The sequence below is a fragment of the Anser anser genome, assembly GCF_964211835.1.
Source record: "Anser anser genome assembly, contig: HAP1_SCAFFOLD_131, whole genome shotgun sequence".
Taxonomy (NCBI): domain Eukaryota; kingdom Metazoa; phylum Chordata; class Aves; order Anseriformes; family Anatidae; genus Anser; species Anser anser.
The window spans coordinates 177,642-193,234 of record NW_028153758.1 but is presented as its reverse complement, the minus strand read 5'-3'; the positions used below and the strand labels follow the sequence as shown (position 1 = coordinate 193,234).

Genomic DNA, 15,593 nt, shown 5'->3' with positions numbered 1-15,593 from the left:
GGCCTTCTTGGCCACCTGGGCACACTGCTGGCTCATATTCAGCCGACTATCAACCAATACTCCCAGGTCCCTCTCGGCCAGGCAGCTTTCCAACCACTCATCTCCCAGCCTGTAGCTCTGCTTGGAAGTGGGGGAAGAAATTCTCAAGCAATCAAGTCATAGAACATTTTCTGGAAAATGTATGATAAGTTATGTTAATTCTGTAAATTAGTTGCTTATATATATATATATATATATATATAAAATATAAAGTTTTAAAAGCTATTTCATGTATAGTTTTATACATAATTTTGGAATTCTTAACATTCTATGCGTACTTTTTCTCACTATATACAATGTAATATAAAATGTATTTGTTTATATACATATGTAGATAAACATAGTCACCCTCATATTTCCCTTGCAGATACAGACTCTTTCTGTTCTGGATACCAGACGTGTGAAACATTTTGCAGTGGAGGAAGAAGACTATTTGATTATTGTGAGTCACACAAACAGTTCCAGTTCCATCCAGGTTTGAATATTCTTCAGTCTTCTCTGGCTTTAATGTGGGTAGTTTGCTTATTTCTGAAAGGATAATGAAAGGAAGTAAATCTATAAGCATGTATTTCTGACATATTATTTTTGTTTCTATTGGAAATTTATAACAGTTAAAATTCCAGACTTGTTTGGATGTATAAATACTCTCTACCTGAGTGTACAATTTACATCTGGTTTGTTTTTATTGCTACTGTTATTTCAGTTTTGAAATGTAGCATGTAAACAAAGAAGTAGCTTCTGAATATAAACCTGTTCCTCTGAAGAGCAGGCACAGCTTCTTGCAGTAGGGTTAATTACCAATTACTGAGGGAACATTGTCATAATATATGCATTTTATAACACCCTCTGGGATAAGATGCTGTTGTTACTCCAGCAGATGATATTTGCAATAATACAGAGGTTGTATTAGTAGAACGAGTAGCTATGCCTTATTGACAGCATTCTGACAATATAATTTTGTATAGGACTTCTCTGAAAAAACATAAGAACATAAGAAAATGTTAGAGCCACAGTACTAAGCCAAGCTGCTTCTGGGATTTGTGGATATCTTCAAAATCTGTTACCTACAATAGCCTAAAAAAGTGACCAGTGACCTAAATGATTGTCCTGAGTACATTTATAGCTAGCTATCTAATAAACGACTTCATGATGGTGAAAACCTATTTTTAATGGGTGTAGGAGCTCCTAAAAATACCAGTGATGATATGTCAGTGCTTTGTGTATGTTGACTATGTTCATTTACAGAAACAAACAAACAACAACAACAACAAAAACACACAAATTGCATTACGTGATACATTTTTATCTGAAATCTTTTAAGGTTTTCATTAGCTGAACTAATTGGTTGCTAGGAAATGTATGCCATCAGTGGACTGGTTTGCGGATTGGATTAACTTGTCTGTGGGAGTTTGATATTTCTATGGTAACAGTTTCTTCATTCTGCTGTGATATTTGATCTGTGTCTGATTGTCTGTTCCTTTTCTTCCTCATTAGTCTGCCTTAATCACAGTGAATGAGCCCAGGGGCAGAAATGAATTTGTGCCGCTCACTCTAATTAGAGAGAGGGGAACCTATGGGACGGTCGTCATAACTTTTGAGGTGAGTTTATCCAAAAGACTTCATACAGTAGTCTGTTGGATTAAACTGAGAGGCTGTAATCATAATTTATTGAAGTGTTTGCAAAAGGGGAAGAAGGACAAAATACCTACATCTACATTAGGTAGATCTGTTTCATAAAAGGGATTCATATTAACCGTCATATAGAAAATACTGTAATTATCTGACTGTTTAATTGACTGTTTAATGTTAAGAGGTACTAGAGAAAACCGAGTATATTCTGTCATTTAGAAAGGTACGTGAGGCAACATCAGTATGTATTACTAGAAAATAATGCATATTAAGTATGTAAGAAGTGTCTTATCTAAGTTTTTTTAATTTTTTTAAAAAATATTTATTTTACATACAAATATTCAAGTGAGTCTTTAATGATTATCCCAACTTTGAACTGTGAGTGCTCAGGATTTGGTGAATTTCTGTATCTATAATCATCTGTATCTTGATCTCTATCTTGAATCCCCTGCAAATGAAGCTTTTGAAATAATTAATCATGTTGAATACTTATCCTGTTATTTACATATGTGATTTGAATGTGATACAATTACTGACTTCATTGCTTTCTTTTTCTTATCTAGCTCAGACTCTATTATTTACTTTAAAATTATATATAAAATCTTTCATATAGATATTTCTGTACTAGTTGCCTGGTCCTATAGGGTAAGGCTTTAATCTAGACCTCAAAGCTTTAGTCTAGACCTGTCAAAACCAGAAAAGCTTTGCACTGGATTTTATTAATACTAAATATAGCATGAATAGTTAAAGTACTGAATATGATTCTCTGTGCAATTTTTTGCAAATATGTTTGTTTTAAGGTACAGTAAATCTTACTCTCTGGACAATTACTTAGGTCTGTCTCACATCATTATATATGTATGTTGAAAAATAATTTACAAAATGTTCTAAAACCAAAAAATCCCATATGACCTTTAAGAGGCTTTGTAGTATTTTGAGTTTGACTGTTAAATTTAGTATCTTTAATATCACAAGTTAAGATAGAAGGGACACAAAACCAGTAAGTACTATTACTTTGTCTTGGAATTTATTATGAAATACTATTGATTCAAACTGAATTTGCATGAATATCCTTTCTGTAATATGAAAGAGTCAGTTATGCATCAGAATATACTAAAGACTCCCCATAGGCCTATATGGAAGTAGTTTTCTTCCTCTTATTCTGGAAATACGGGATTTCTTCAGAGTGGTTGTTCTGACTTACACTGTCTGCCAGAAAAGAGCAGATTTTCACAACTGAATGTTCATGTAAGTTGTAAGTTGGAGATGGCTGAACAGATAGTCATTTGTTATGCAAGTCACACTGCATATTGGTTATTGTACTTGCACTGGATTTGTATTCCTGCTTTATAGACTTCTCATCAGACAAATCAATTCTTTGCAGATAAAAGATGGTCCAAACCCAGCTGAAGAAGACCTAAGTCCAGCTAAGGGAAATATTACATTCACACCTGGGAGATCAAAGCTGATTTATAATTTAACAGTGCTTGATGATCAGGTAGGAACAAGCTGACTTCATCTTAGGCTTTGATACGTAGAAGGTTAACTGAAGTTCTGGAAAGACTTAGAGTAATAAGTTACAAAAAGGCTTGGCTTAAATAAGGTTAAAAGCAGTTCTATTTGATGAAGTGATGTTAAATTTTGGCTCTCTGGTCTATTATTTTTACTCTTTCCAAGCTCCCTCTTTAATTCTCATCAGTGAATAGTTTTAGTTTATGTGCATATCCTGGCTGAGCAGACATGTTATCTTTGTCACTAAAGAAAGAATATTACACATTGAAGATTCACAGGGAAAAGGCAGATTCAAAAATATTTTTTGTCGTTGTTTGTTTGTGGTTTTTTTTTTTCAAATATGTTTCAGGGTAGAAACATATTTGAAAAAATCCTAAAAATAGATGAGATTCCTGAAACAAACATGCAGTCTTGTGGAAAGCATGAATACTAGGTGATAATTAACATTTTTCTGTTTTCAGATTGGCCAATTGAAAAAAAAAAACAACACACACACAAAAAAACCAAACCAAAACAAAAAAAAACCACAACATAACTCATAGGTTGTGAGGCTTTCTTTTTATCTCAGAGTAAACAAAACATTCTTCTAATTTGCAACTTGTGATTTTCCTTTTTTCTTACCTGCACTTTTCTTTTGTGTTTTTCTTTTCCTTTATAATAAGCTTAAGAGGGAAAACTGAGACATCAAAATAAGTATATATGATGCAAAACAACTTAGTAAGAAATTCATAAGAAAACAATAATGGTGAAAGGTGTGTGTCTCAGAAGTGAGCACAGAACTGTAAAGCAGCTTGTTTCCTTTTTACTCTTAGTTATAAAAAATGTCCTTCCACATTTCTACTGATACTCTAGTGTTAAGAGGCTGTGCCAACCTGGGGTGCTGAAGTGTAGAAACATCTCTTTCCAATTCAATGTAATATTTCAGTGACTTACACACAGAAATAAATTATTAGGGTCTTTTCTCTTGGGAGGATGTGATTTTATTTATTTTTATTCTGAGAAATGCTCTCAAACTTCTGTTTCTAAAAGTTTGATCTGTATTTGGTGTGTCTAGTCAACGTCTTTCCACTCTTTGAAAGTCTTTCACAAGTGTATGTGAAAGATGAATTTTGCACAAAAACCTTTATTGATGATGATGATGATAGAGTTCACAAGAATCCAGTAACACTACTGTCAGAACTTAATTTGAGCTTTTAGGATCTGAGTTAGGGAAACCAATGAAACAAGTATTTTTCTGAATTGTGCAGCCTTACAGAAGGTAGGGGACTGCAGTTCTGATTTCCACAGCTCTGCATTTATAGTACTTTTCCTGTGCAGGTTTCCTTTTTAAGTATAATTGCAACTTTAAGAGAAAATTAAAGAGGCAAGGCAGCACTGGAAATCATTTATACTATTATATTCGAAGTTTGACTCATGTATTTATTGGTCAATCATGATGTAATTGAAAGCTCCACAATGCCTTATTTATGTAGGATACTAAGATTTTATCTGCAACTAAAATGGCATGTACGTTCTGACTGTCAAATGCGTATTTTTGTACTGCAAGACAGTATATGAACTAGTGAACTAAAACAAGCGTAAGTTAACATCAATTTTAATAAGATAAAATAGGAAATAGTAGTGTAGGAGAGAGGTGACAGAGAGCTTGCAAATCTCACGCTGGAAAAAAAAACAAACAACCTGCATCAGTCAATAATATTATGCAAGTTTAAGTGCCACAAGTCAAACAAGGGACAAAATTGGCCTCAGCTACAAAGACAGCGGCGTGCATACCCTTTGTGCCCTGAAACAGGATCTAAGGGTGGCCAATTAACAAATGTGTAAAAAGAGAAGAAATATTGGACCACAAGGAATTCTGAACTTTTTTTGCTCAGTAAACAGAACTACATGGAAAGGATTCATCAGCCCTATAACAAAGCAATGCCATTAGTAACACATAAGCAATTTTGTTGTGGAATTTATCTCAGAAGCAAATAATACTGTTTTTTCTGAGAGTCCACAACAAGAATGAGATGTGAGGATCTTATGTAATATTTAAATATTTCCTTCTAATCTCTCTGTATTAATAAAATAATGATATTTTCCAGTTAAACAGACTTAGCCTATCAAGACTGGGGAATAAAATGTAATAATATAAAGTAAAAAATATTAAATTCTGCAATTCAAGGCTTATAAACCCTTCTTTTTTGTCTGCTGCATCAGTTATTAGAGACTAAAGAGCTAAAACTAAAGTGCAGTTCTAAACAAACCACATGTAGAAATGCCAAAGTCTAATTAATAGATAAGCATCAGCAAGCACCTTCTCAGAGCTGTGACTGAAGCTGTGCTGGGAATGTGAGTCTGTCTGAAAGTAGGAACTGTTCTTTTTCCCGTTGAATAGGAACAAAAGGGCCAAGGTAGGTTGTGTTCATATGTTGTTCCTCTGTTCTTTCAGGCATGCATAGATGTAAAATGGTGTTAACATCAGCAAATAAAGATGTCAGACTAAATAACTGTCAGGAACACTTGTGTCCAAGCAGAGCAACTTCCACAAGTTGAGTTAGGATCTCCTCACACTCTCTAGTTGGAAAGATAGAGCTTCATCTGATTCTTGCCTAGTTTTTGTTTGCCCTTTTTTTTTTTTTGTCTTTTCCCACTTTTTCATATTTCCATAGCATAGAAGTATGTCTTAGAAAATGGAAACATTCAATTTTGAGAAGGGATTTTCAAAGTTGCAAGCGAGTTTCTTTTTGCCTGTTTATTTTAATGTGAAAAGGGTTGTAATGTTTGTATTATTTCCCTTTATTGCTAAATATACATAACATATTTCTAAGTAAGTGTTCTGCATATATTTGAAATGGGACTTACACCCTGTTGCTACTATTATTTTTCCAGATACCTGAAAATGATGAATTGTTTGTTGTTCATCTCAGGAGTGTGGAGGGAGGGGCTGAAATCAACACCACAAGGAATTCTGTTCAGATTAATATTAAGAAAAATGACAGCCCTGTGCGATTTGCTCAGAGCACTTACATGGTGCCTGAGGAAGTCGAAATGCTCACAATTCAAGTGATTCGTGGTAAGGATGACAGTGGAAAATTAATTGGACCTGATGAATGTGAAGTCTCCGTCAGTTACACCATCATAACTGGGAATTCAACAGCACACGCGCAGCTCAATTTAGACTTCCTAGATCTTCAGCCAAATACAACTATTGTCTTCACACCTCTAGTTCATGAAGTATATATGAAATTCAAGATCCTTGATGATGCCATACCAGAAATTGCTGAGACCTTCCAAATTATGCTCCTTAAGGACACGTTACAGGGAGATGCTGTTTTGGTTAATCCATCTGTTGTTCACGTCACCATCCAACCAAATGATAAACCCTATGGAGTGCTTTCAATCAACAGTATCCTGTTTACTCAAACTGTTATCATTGATGAAGACCAAATTTCAAGGTACTACAGATCTTCAAACAGTATCTCGTCATGTTAAGGGATTTGTTTGGCACTGTAAAGCATCCTTAGGATTTCACTGACAGTAATTATAAAATCAGTAGTGAAAAATTAATATAGAAATCACCTACTGTGTAATTATTATAAACGATATAGAATTTTCAAGGGAGAAAATGTCTAATTATGCAGAAGTATTTTAATATTTATGAACTATATATGAGAACTGTAAATATTTAATGACATTATCAAAATACTGAAAAACCCTTAATCTAAAAGATGGATCAGTGAAGTTGTGATGCGGCCACACACCCATTCATACAAGTGGAAAATATATTTCAGGCTTCCTTTCCCAGTAAATCTTTGTCTATACTGTATTTAAAGTCAGTCTCTGGTTAAAAAATGGTGGTGAGTGTCTTCTGTGAAGTACTGAATACCCATAGACTTCCAAAAAAGTTAAATACATGTAATTTTACAGATAAATTAAAAACAAATCTCCACACACATCTTTACAAGCAGAACTAATATCTATACAATATTGCCAGTTTTAGTAAAAATGTCCACTGCTAGCTAGTGATGGTGGTTCATCCCCAGAGAAAGAGGTAATGTATCAACCTATGATTTTATGAACAATTTCTAGTATGTAGAGCCCAGCACTTCAATATTCACTTTTTTTTTTTTCTTTCTTATACACAGATACAGGAAACGTGACATTTCCATAATCACAAATATTGATAAATTATATTTCAGTGCATAGGCAAATAGTTGAGTCACTTTATTTTAAATAAAATCATTATTTAAACACTCATGCCTGACAATTGTATTTTGATATAGTCCATAAAACAGTGTAGAAATTTAGTTGAGAAAAAGTTTTCTGAAATTTAACATCTTTCCTGAGAAAAAATATAAACATGCCAACTTTCCTCTTCTCAGTATCTTTCTTACTGTAAACAAAATAAATTTTAACTAATGTCTTTAGATATATTACTCATGTCTTTATGTATATTATCTCATGAATAAGCAACCTGAGAAAAGTCTACTTCTGTGGTATGATTTCACAAATTTTAAGTCCTGACTCAAATGTCAGTAGCAGCAGTTAATATCGATTCCACTGAAGTCAGTATAAATCTTCCAGGGAACAGATAGCTAAGTAAACCGATATTAATTATAATTGCATGTTACAGATTTTTATTTTCATTCAAAACCACAGGTTTGAAGGGATCACGATCGTAAGAAATGGTGGAACACATGGAAATGTTTCTGTGACCTGGGTCATAACTCGAAATAGCAGTGATCTGTCACCTGTGACTGCAGACCTTGTTCCAGAGACCGGGGAGATACATTTTGATCAAGGACAGATGCTGGTCACACTTTCACTGACCATTATTGATGATAACATACCAGAAGAAGCAGAGCCCTATCTTCTGAAGCTCTTAGCTCATACAATACAGGGAGGCGCAGAAGTCAGCGAACCATCTGAGGTAAGTTTGATTTCAGAACTTGTTTTGAGGAGGTGATAGATAATAATTAGGGAGTAGGATTAGGATTAGGATCCACCAGTTTTGGTGGATTGGCTAAATTGAAGTAGTTGTGCTTGAGTTTAAGTGAAGCAAGCTGATGTATTCTCAGTATAAAGAGCCACATCCAAAGTCTTTGGCTTAACATATTTTATAAGGCCAGACCTATTTAATGCAGTAGCATTTAGCTTAGAATATTCCCATCATAAATATCATTGCATAACTGCTATCTTGATTGGTTGCTTGCTAAGAGAAGGTTGAGCATTTATTTTCACTTGCTTATTTGCTGTAGGTACTGGAATGTTTTACACAGAGTAACAGCTTCAAGAGGATGGCTTAGTGATTAAGACTAACCTCTGAACTTTTAAATAAGGGGTAATTAGCATTACTGACAATTCTGTGACTCAGGTCCCTACTTTGCTTTTTGAACATATGATTGGAATGAATTTGGTGAATTAAATGATTTTTTCACAGTCTGAAATATATTCAAATTATTCACTTTGGCTGCTGAACCAAAAATCAGTTATTCAAAGCTCATTCTGACATAGATGAGGCATAGCAGGAAAGTTGCTGCTATCAGTGGTGTGCTGCTTGTGCACAAGCAACACTTTGGGGCTGTCAATCTGATTTCTTTCTTGAGTGCCAATTCACTAACGATAAAAATGTATGATGACAGTCAGGACATACTTTCATGAAAACGTGAAAACTGTGGTGTATATTAATTGTAGCATTGAGTAAGTGATGCTGTTTTCTGTTTTGCAGCTTTTGTTTTACATTCAGGACAGCGATGATGTTTATGGCGTAATAAAGTTTTATCCTTTGGAGAATCAGAAGATTGAAAGTAATCCAACAGGACGCTTTTTATCCTTGAGTTTTGTAAGGGAGAAAGGAACAGTTGGAAATGTGCAGTTAGTTTATACTGCACTGTATATTCCAGCTGGAGCTCTGGATCCTGAGAGAGCAAAAGATGGCATTCTAAATATGTCTAGAAACAGCATCCTCCTGTTTCCAGAAGGAAAAACACATCATACTTTGAGTATACCAATAAGAAAAGATGCATTTCTTCAAAATGGTGCTCATTTCCTCATACAGGTATCTCAGCTGTTTTGTTTTTGTTTTTGTTTTTTAGCTTATTTAATATGAGGAATATGATTCAATAATTGATCCTTCCCCTTGACTGTAATTTAAATGACCATTCCTGTAAAAAAAAAAAAGTGCTTAGCTCTGAAGCAAAGATTTTCTTATTTAAAAAGACATCTTTCATAACTATGCTATAAAGTTTTCTATCCCTAATCATTAGTAATTAAACAAATTTTAAAACTAAAGAGGATTCAGGTACTAATCATGGAATTTATCAAAATGAGATCAGCGTTGTCTGTTGCTTGCCCCTTGAAGCATGTTTCTGCTTGGCCTCTGACTTGGAACGTGAAAAAAATAAGGTTCTTAAAATTAAATTACTGAAGCAGGAAAAATTTCAGAAATGACATGCAAGTAAATGTATCTTGGGCTTGATACAGGTCCTTCTCCAGCAGGTCATCCCCCAGCCTGTACTGATACTTGCGGTTGTTCCTTCCCAAATGCAGGACTCTACACTTGCTCTTGTTAAACCTCATCTGGTTTCTTCCTGCCCAACTCTCCAGCCTGACCAGGTCCCTTCCAACCCCTACAATTCTGTGATACTGTGATCTTTGCTCTTCCAGCTGAACTATTCTAAATTAAAAAGGGTCAAATATACATTATATATTATATGTATATTATATTGCATTTATATATAAATTTGTTAGGAGAACTTACTTTTTTTTTTCCCTGTATAGTTTTCTTCACTTTTTTCTTTCCTTTTTTTTTTCTATCTCAATTTGTAAAAGATAACTTTTATCATCGTTGAAGGTGTTGATGTTATATCCATGAATTTCAAATTTGCCAGGTTTTATATTTTCCTTATAGTCTACCAAAGACGTTGTAATCACTTCTAAGACCTTTGAAAGATTTCCTCCCTCCACATCCTTCTCCCTACATTCTCTTACAGGAGGAATAATGAGAACAAAAAGTTTTGCCAGAATTATATTGTTTATCTAATATGCAATTTTATTTATTTATTTATTTATGGCATTCACAGTTAGATTAGGAATTGCCTTCTGAAATACTAGAACACGTTAGTATGTTTTATGATTGCAAGAGGTTTGAGAGATCCACAAAATTCTTAAATGTCTAATTCCATGTATTCAATGTTTTTTTTTTTTTTTTTTTTTTTTGTCCTTTGACTGTAGTCAAGACACACATCTGATAAATATTTCAGAATGTTCAGTCATTCCAAGCACTTTGCCTGGATTTTCAAACTGTAGATTCCAATCTGTTTTTTTTTTTTCTGTACTTTCTCCATGAACTATAAATAAAATCTTTGTTTGAAGAAATTAAATCAGAGGAGCTTTCCAGCTCAAATAATTAATTTAGAAACTCATAGAGAAGGAAAACACCACTATTTATCACTGTGACAATCCTTCTGCATCGTGAATAAATGATAATCTCAGTGAACATGTTTAGAATGAGTTGTACTTAGGCAAAATAAAGAATTGACTCAGGAATCAGCAGAGAAGCAAATGAAACTGTAGGATGAATAAAGGTACAGGAGATAATGTTAATGTGAGATATATTCCTTAGTGACACCTTCAATTAAATAACGTGCTGTAATCAGAGATGCGGTTTTTGGTATAGCTAGGAAGATTAACTCTGAAAATTAAGCTCATAAACTAATTGTTATTGTTCAAATAACTATATATTTTTTTCTCTTTGTACTGGTTTCCTTTAAAAGGTACTAAAGGAAACATTGCAGAAAGAGTAAAATCTCTGTTCTTTATTGATTATTACTTTATTCCAAAGGTACCATACAGGATCCAAATACAGCATACACTTTAAATAGAGCAAATTGTTTTGGCTGTGTAGTATTTCAGAAAGTTTACTGAGCTAATAACCGCACAATGGTGCACTTTCATCCTGTTAATTGCAGAATCGGGGCCTATGCTAGGAGAAAGCTCAGAAAAGAGGAGAAACAAACAGTGCCATCATCTGTTCTTCAGACTTTTGATAACAAGTTGGAATGGTTGAGAATCAGTTACTAAATACAGTATTTGTAAAACATTTCCATCTATCATCAGATAAATGTTCATGCATATTTCTGGGTGTTACTCAAGCAGTTGTGGAACAAAATATGATACAGCCCACATATTTATAGAGTTTGGTTTCAAGAACTGTAAGACTTTAAAAATCATCTTTTGAAATGGTGAACCATGATTACTATATGAATTTAAGAAAGGCCACTATTTTATCCCCAAAAAATAAAGCTTTACTCTATGATAACACCTGATAACTCCAAGAAAAAATGTCAGTGGGAGTTTATGCCCCAGTGAAATGTTCACAGAAATATATGCAAATCTGTTATGGAAACATTTATTGTAATGATGCATGTAGACAGAATCACATGGAATAAATAATATTTAAAGGAAATAATTAAACAGGCAAGTTCTGCTTTCCTTGGTGTGTCACTACTGGTGCTGGGCTTAGCGAGTGATGCTTCCCTTTTAAAGAAAAGGATGAAAAAAAATCTATTTCCTCTTAGTATCTATAATCTATCAGAAATGCAGTGACAAGTAAAATACAGTTTTGAAATACTGTACTGAATTTAAATTCTTAATGTGGCTCTGGTAGTTCTTAGATAGAGAATTCCTTAAAATTTTGTGGAGAGGAAAGAAAAGTGGATTATTATTTGGCTGTTTGATCAAGGGCTGTAAATTATTATGACTTCAGTGATTTCCCTAGATTTTTATCAATGCAAGACACAAAAAATGATGTTAGACAATTGCCTATGCTGCTCATCAATGACTGTTGTTAATAGCTCTAGTAATGTGTCAGCTGATCTGGAACAGAGTCTCTCTCTCTGGCTTGATCTGTGTTTAATTACATACACTAACATGATTTGTCTGGGAGGTGTACCATTCTGCTGACAGCTCAACAATATCCACTTAATTTCTTTGACATGTCTACTTACAAATTTTTATAACAGCAGTGCTATCAGTAGGAAGAATTTGCTCTGGAGATGTATACTTCCTTTATATGAAAATTACTCTGAAATGTCAGAACTGTTCTGACTTGGTGCTGAGGCTTCTTATTTCTCACTTTTCTTTTACTTTTTCCTACAGCTGGAAGGAGTTGAACTGGTGAATAGAATTCCTCTAGTCCCATCTGTGAGTCCTAGATTAGGCGAAATTCGAAATATTTCTTTGAGGATTACTCCAGATATTGCAAATGGAGAAATAGGCTTTATTAGCAATCTACCGATTATTCTTTCTGAACCAGAAGATTCCCCTGCTACGCTGGTAAGTAAGCCTTTTTATATTGTCTTTTGCTATGGAAAACTTATTTGGAGAAGGTGGAGTTTGCTGTATTCAGTGTAGCATTTGACAATTAATGTGAGGAAAAGCCTTCCTGTAAGTTCTGTCTTATCCTAAATATTCTCTTCTTTAAAAAAAAAAAAAAATGCTCTGAAATAATCTGTTACTGATTTCCAGAGAACTGAGATTGGTCTTTGCTTTCTGTGTAAGTATCTAAAACCAGTTAGCCCTTGATGCTCACACAGAGCAAAAGATACTGCAGTTAGTCTCTCTCACCAATTGCGAGCATAGTCATGTAAAGTAGGACTGAGACAAATCCTGAATAAGATAGATCATTTCCCATTCTCAAATTAGAACTGGCCAAACTTTTGTTTTTATTATTATTTATTCAAATAGTAATTTGCAAGGGAGTAATCGGTTTTGCATCTACTTTTGCAAGTCACAACAAATTAATGTGTTTCACAGGTTTCCATTGCATTGCATCGAGATGGGACTGATGGTCAAGCAACTGTGTTCTGGAGTTTGAAACCCTCTGGTCCCAATCAAAAGGCGGTAACACAGGATGATATAAGTCCTTTTAACGGCTCCGTGGTTTTCTTATCTGGACAAAGTGATACCACAATTAACATCACCATTAAAGCTGATGATGTACCTGAAATGAACGAAACTGTGTTATTAACTTTGGACAGGTATTGTACCCTATTCTCTATTCATATGTATCAGCTGCAATACTCAATTTATGCATAACAGATTAGCACAGTGTTAATTACATGGTATTGCTTGCATTGTGTTGATATGTGTCTGAAGAAATAGTGGGCCCTTGTTTCAGACTGTGTATGGGTTCTTTGACTGGAGATCAATGTAAGAAACCATTTTGCATTTATTATCTAATGACTTAACTGTTTATATTTTCATGAAAATTCTGTATGCTATTTAGAAAGTTCTTTCAGTTTTGATCTTTTTTATAGCTCTTGGTTTTAACACTTTTTTTTTTTCGGAAAAATAATATTTAGTAAGATAATGGGAAAAACTAAAGTGAGAACTAAAAAGCAATGCAGAACTTTTTCTGTCAGAAAAAACATTTATAACTTGGGTGTCACTGTAGAATTAGACTTGCAGTTTATTTGTTTGATCTGCATGTTCAATATTCCTTGATAATTAGATACTTCTGTCAGCTCATAGCCCCCAGAATATCCCAGTGTGACTATTATTGCAGTCTTCTGCTAATGAGAATGCAGTGGGGTTTCTGAAGCACAGTGTTCTGGTCTCCCTTCTCATCTAGTGGAGGATTTTAGGATAACAGGCTGTAAGGGCCCTCAGGTGATACTATTATCTGCATGTGAACACTGTTCAGAAAACTTAAATTAGTTTATAATCAGGAGTCTTTTCCCTCTTTGAGTTACTAACAAGAGTGTCTTGGCTATATCGTCTGTCCTGCTTCCCACAGCTCAGTTACATAAGTAAATACAGAAATACCACCACACGTGCTCTTGTATTACCTCCTATTTGTCTAAGGTACATTTTCCACTTTTACTGAAAACATACTACAGTGGTCTGCCAGCACCAGCTTCCACACTGAACATCTACTACTTACATAGTCCTTACCTTATGCAGAAGAAGTATTTTTATTCTGTACAGGAAGCGTAGGCTAGCTCTTAGATATCCACAACAGATATCCACAGTGATTCCACATTAGCAAACAATAGGCAAGAAGCTCCTCACGCTGTTGTTGATCACTAGAAGATCCCATTTCAGAAAACATGGTTTTCGAACATCTTTATGGCACACAGGGAAGATGTTATTCCTTTGCGGGATTGGCTTGCTTGATTAAAAGGTGGCTGGTTAATGCATGTAGTTCAGAACTAGTTATTTTATTCTACCTTGGCTACTCATTACATTAAAAAGGCAATCCTTTTCAGAATAAAAACAGAGACTATTGCAAGCAGTTCTCCGCTTTCTTTCTGTGGGAGAAACTGGTTTGTCTCAAGGAATTTTTTTAGAGTCTCTGGCACAAAGGGGGAAACTAGGATTAGAAATGATGGTTCAAGTTTTGAGTGTAAGGTGGCCAAGAATGCAGAGTGGTATTGAGGTAAACAAGTAAGTAGATAGAAGTAAGCAGCATGAAAGGGTAACTTTTTTGATTCACGTGTGTGAAAGTACAGTTTTCTGCCATTTATCCTGAGTTACAACTGTAGGCTATACCTTGAAAATGGTGGCTGCAACAGGGATTGAACTGGCAGCTGAACAAATACAACCAGTGTTCTGCTTTTGCTGTGTATGGTGCAAGCCGTAGGCTCTGTTGATCATGAAGTGGATGGTGAAAAGTGTGCCAACAGTAAGCAGCTTTCCCACACTTGGCAGGGTCAGAGAGTGAACCGAGGAACAGGTGGTCTGTCCTGGAAAAAGAAGTAAGCAAGGAGGAGATAGAATCTGAACTTTTCTCTAGACCTTGGTAGCATCCCTCACTTCAACTAATTAGCAGAAGCCAAGAATGAAATGACTGCAGAGATCATCCTTTCAGTACTAGACATGACTCTTCAAATTAGGGTTGAAGGATACTGGCAGGGTTACGTGTACGCCCGTGCTATTGCTTTCAGCCTGGTTGGTATTTTGTGGACAAATAGAAGATTTCAGTTTCCGAGGCTGGCAGCCAGCACCTCACAGCAGTAGTGAATGAGCATGAAAACAAAGATGCACTGTGCTGTAGATGTGCTTGTACTGTTCCGTAAATTGTAGCATAAGTCAGCGAGAAAAGAAAGCATGTAAGAACTTTAATGAAACTACAGACATAGACATATGTTCATAAGCATTCAATGTATTGCAATTATTAATAGCACGGGTAAAATAATCAAAATAATTAGTTCTAACAAGGATGTATTATTTACGGCTTAGTGGTATTGTCAAGGCAGTTCAATTTTAAATAAGCTTTAAGTGCATCCATAACTATATTTTTTCCAAGCCATTAAAAACAATGTTATCCTTTCTTGCTTTATGCTCTCTATACTTAGACCACAGATATTAAAACTAGCTCTGAATTTTGTCCACAAACTGGAGGAAAATGTATAACATGAAAAATA

General features: G+C 34.7%; 2 pseudogenes across 2 annotated transcripts in view; both read left to right on the top strand.

Annotated features, from left to right (window-relative positions):
* The window catches only part of LOC310891538 (adhesion G-protein coupled receptor V1-like), a 72,850-nt pseudogene extending 71,903 nt beyond the window's left edge, over nt 1-947 (top strand). Inside the window, exon 42 of the transcript in view lies at nt 407-947. The product of the transcript in view is annotated as an adhesion G-protein coupled receptor V1-like (transcript). The remainder of the gene's footprint in view (nt 1-406) is intronic.
* A 238-nt stretch (nt 948-1,185) lies between these two features.
* LOC310891537 (adhesion G-protein coupled receptor V1-like) overlaps nt 1,186-15,593 on the top strand; it is a 75,817-nt pseudogene continuing 61,409 nt past the window's right edge. Inside the window, exons 1-8 of the transcript in view lie at nt 1,186-1,191; nt 1,534-1,638; nt 3,053-3,166; nt 6,055-6,620; nt 7,825-8,095; nt 8,894-9,223; nt 12,325-12,501; nt 12,982-13,205. The product of the transcript in view is annotated as an adhesion G-protein coupled receptor V1-like (transcript). The remainder of the gene's footprint in view (nt 1,192-1,533; nt 1,639-3,052; nt 3,167-6,054; nt 6,621-7,824; nt 8,096-8,893; nt 9,224-12,324; nt 12,502-12,981; nt 13,206-15,593) is intronic.